Source organism: Podarcis melisellensis (genome assembly GCF_964234715.1).
Source record: "Podarcis melisellensis genome assembly, chromosome: 4".
In the NCBI taxonomy this organism is placed as follows: domain Eukaryota; kingdom Metazoa; phylum Chordata; class Lepidosauria; order Squamata; family Lacertidae; genus Podarcis; species Podarcis melisellensis.
Genome location: NC_138531.1, coordinates 105,327,481 through 105,331,953, shown reverse-complemented (window position 1 = coordinate 105,331,953; position 4,473 = coordinate 105,327,481).

Sequence of the window (4,473 nt, the reverse complement as noted above, 5' to 3'; positions counted from 1 at the left end):
CTGGAGGACATGGGCAGGCTGTAAGTAGCATTCCTCCCCTTTCTCTTCATCTCCTGGGGGGGGGGGGTCCCCTGCCCAGACTTGGCTCTCTGGAGAGGCCTGGTCTTTAGTCAAGGAACTGTGGCAACAAGACTTCCAACTACCACATGGAGGAAGCCCATTTCACCCACAACACCTTTTAATAAAATGCCATACATACATCACATCTGTGTCACAAACTGGGAGGGTTTTTCTGGTGGAAACCTGAGTGCTCCATGTTTCACAAGCGTACGGTTGGGTTGATAGTAGAAGAGCCTAGACTGAAACTCCAAAGAGATGCCCTGTTTCCCCTGTGAGAGAAGCAGGCACTCCTGGCATCCTGCTTATCTTTTTTCTCTTGCAGGAGACAGAATGATGCCGGCAAGACCTCCTGATCCGTCTTTTCATGGGGGCAGAAGGGGAACAGCGGCTGTGGAACCAGATCAGGTCAGGGGAAGCTGCCTTGTGGGGACGGAGGCTGAGGGATGGAGCAATGTCATGGACTGGTTGGGCACAGAGGAATGGTGGGAGGAAGCAGCCGGGGAACCAGGAAGGGAAGACATCTCAGACCCCACGGAGTGGAGGTGGAGGAAGGATGAGCGGTCAGAGGGAGAAGAGGCCGGGCAACCAGGGGAGGGGCGCCAATGAGTCTCAAACCCTTGGTGAGGGAGGGGCACGTGCTGTAGAGGGAAATGAGGGGCGATGGGGAGAACTCGAGGATCCCACTGAGGAGAACTCTGATTCTCAACCTCCGCTGCCTTGCTTCAGGAGAAGAAAAGGCTCCAGAGTAAAGCCACAATGTAACTGGCTGTGTTTAACTATATAAATTCTTTATACATCATATAAACATAACTATTTTCACATTCTCTAGTTAAGTAGAAGCAATTAAGGACCAACATTTAGAATAGGAAATACAAATAGATCAATTCTTATATACGTAATGTCCAAATTCAAAACAAAAACAATTCCTTCCAGTAGCACCTTAAAGACCAGCTAAGTTAGTTCTTGGTATGAGCTTTCGTGTGCATGCACGCTTCTTCAGATACACTGAAACAGAAGTCACCAGACCCTTCTATATAGTGAGAAGGTGGGGAGGGGTATTACTCAGAAGAGTGGTGGGAATGGGTGATTGGCAGATAGCTGTGATGAGCCTGTTGACGACTCTTAACGACTGCAATAGGTCTTACAGGAAAAAGCAAGGGGTGAGAAGGTGAAAAATGGCTTTGTCATGTATAATGAGATAAGAATCCAAGGTCTTTGTTCAGACCAGCATTATTTTGCCTCAAAAGATCTCATGTATTTTTGATTTTTTCAGTTTCTTAGGATATATGATCTATTCCCTGTGTAACTCCATGTGTCTCAGCATCGTGCTGATTGAAGACAGAGACGGGATTTCTACCGTGTCACAAAGATCAGAGAGTGATATTCTACTAAATTGTGAAGGACCACCAAATGATTGCCCACTTGCGAAGACTTCTGAATCTGCAACTCCTGGAACTCAAAGCGGAATTCCAGAGCCTGGTCAGGGGAATGAGAACCAATTGGTGGAAAGAGGAAAAAGAACTGGAATAGAATAGAAAACAATAAATAGTTTTTAATGGATGTTGAATAAATTGTTACTGTTTTGAATTTCATTGTGTTATTGTCTTCCATTGATCTGGACACTTTTGTTGTTGTAGCCTAAAAGAGCATGAGCATTTTTTGCTCTCAGCTTGACTCATGTTACGTTTGTGGTTCACTAAGATTCCGAGATTCTTTTCCCTCACCTTATATTGGTGCAGCTGCTTCTTCCTGCCAAAGTGCAGAACCTGAGATTGGCTAGAGGTCCTCTTTGCTGGCCAGCAGGGCATGACCATGTCACAGTCGGGGTTGGGGTAGCTCTGTGTGGCATTAATCCAGTTCAGTGCAATCGCCTGGTGACAGTCCAGCTGGTGGCAGTGACCGGACATCTAAGCTGTCTCCAGGACACTCAGCCTTTTGCCTTGGAGGAGCATATCACGTTTGTGACGCAGAGGCTGTGGTAGGAGCACAGTTCAGGTAGCCTTTCTCCATTCTTGTTCAGGCTCCCGATATCAAGGGGGCCCCTGCGGTTATCCCAGCTGTGGCGACTTCTCCCAGCAGGACTGATAATAATTTTATTATTTATGCCCCGCCCATCTGGTTGGGTTCCCCCAGCCACTCTGCTCCCAGCAGAACACTAAAAACAGAAAAAACTTCAAACATTAAAAACTGCCCTAAACAGGGCTGCCTTCAGATGTCTTCTAAAAGTCAGAGAGTTTTTTATTTCTTTGACATCTGATGGGAGGGTGTTCCACACGGTGGGCACCACCACCAAGAAGGTGTTTGCAGTCTAGTTCCTCGCAGAACTTGTTCTTGATCTGTATATCAGAGCACACAAAGTGTAAACACTCAATATGTTAACTGGGATGGAGGTAGTTGAGAGATGGAGAGAAGGCAAGCATTCTGAGCCTCAGCTGGCAGTTCTTTCGCAGACAGAAGGGAGTCCTTCGCTGACAATCTCATGCCTTGAATGTGCGGCTCTTTGAGATGCCCTCCTGGCCACAAAAGGTGCAGTTCTTTTCTCTGAGGCTGCCATTCGAAGCAAGTCTGGTCTCCTGTAGAGCAGCAATGTCCATGTTGAGTGTTTTCAGCTCATGGTCAGCGATGTTCATCTTCCATGAGTCATTGACCTGCAGCAAGTCAGCAAACAAGCCAGAACACATGGCCCTAATGTTCCAGCTTGCCGGGTGCAAGAGGGTTTGTTCCTTTCTTCGTTGCCTGATATAGCAGTTTAGTCTGCCTGGTGAGGGAGGCTGTGAGCTCCAAGCACCCACTGAGGCAGGTGGACACTCAGCACTTTATGGCTGGGGACTGCCTGGCTTTATTGAGGTTGTGCACACGTGTGTGTGTGTGTGTGCGTGTGCGCACAGCGTGACCACAGGGTTGGTGGGAGAAGGCAAAGGAAGGGACACAACAGGTCCCAACCACCCCCCTCTCTAGCAAGGAATGTCTCATTTTTCTATGAAAAGGCAGCCTGTCTCCTCAGTTCGGTCCAATTTGCCAGGACAAACTGAAGGGGAAGACTGTCTTTTTTTAAAAAAAGCAATATTTATTGAAATTTCAAAAAAATTACAAAAATAAGAAAAAAATAATAAAACAAAAAATACAACATACTGAAAAATAAAAACAATTAAAAACAAATCAATTTTTCCATAACTTATCTTTCATTTACTTCTTTCCTTGACCTCCTCACACCTCCCTTTTTTGTATTCTAGTTCAGTTAGTTAATTCAGCAAATCCTTTCCATCTTTGTTTTTATCTTAATCATTTATCTTAATATATTGTAACTTTACATTCTCACCTGTTAACAACCCATTTTTACATACTCCTTTATAACATTACAGCTAAAACCACATAACTTCATTCCAGCATCCTTCTAACTTTCCTTAATTTTACAATGTTTCTGTAGATAGGGAATTCTGTCATTGTCCAACAAGCAGTGCTTTTTTCTGGGGGGACATGAATGCCACTAAACATTTTGTGAATCTAAGTTTGGCTTCACTGAGGGGCAGTATTTCAATATGAGTAGGAAAATGAGAGGACCCCTAAACATTTTCTTTAGAAAAAAGCACTGCCACCAAGGATGCAGAATGACCCCTGAGAGCCTTCCTTTCTGAGGGAGGCTGGTCTGCTGTGGAGCTTTCGACCCCATTCGGGGTTTCCTTCCTTCCGGACTCCTTCCTTTCCTGCTCCTACCTGACCAAATCTTCCCCCGATTCTTTCCCGGTCAGATTCCTGTTCCTGCCCTAGAATCCAGTTTGCCTTCCCAGCACACGGGCTGCAGAATGGATCTCCTTGCTTTTAGCGCTCTTCTCCAGAGAGGCGTTGGTGACAAGAAACAGAACTCGGAGAGAGACCCTCGAACTCACCAGAGATGTGGCTGCAGGATGCAGAATGGGAGGGAAACGAGCCACGTTAATAGACTGGGGGGGGGGGGCTGAGAGCCCTTGAGAGAGAATCACAGAGTCGGAGGCAGACTCTCATCGCCTGGAGGGATGGCGCCTCCTTGAAGGAGAAAGAGCTCGGCTCCACCGGAGCCAACCAGTTGCGTTGCTGAGCCGCCCTGGCTCGCCAGAAATGTCCAGCCTCAACATGTCGGGGGGAAAAGAGCCGCTCCTGACGCTCACCTTTGGCCTTTACCTGCCGAGATGCTGCTCCGCTGAGCAGGGGCTTCTGCAGGCGGCAGGGGGCGCCACAAGTCCTCGGCGACTCTGCTAGGCTTCCGAAATGCGCCGCCACGGGGCGCAGCGCGGGACCGCCTTCCGTCCAGGAGCGAGTCCGCGGTGCCGGTTCTTGCGGTCCCTGATGCCTGCTCAGGTAGGACCTGGGCGAACCCGGAGTGACGTCGCCACCTTTTCTGGGCGAGGTCGCCCCGCTCTGCCTTTCATGCGCCGA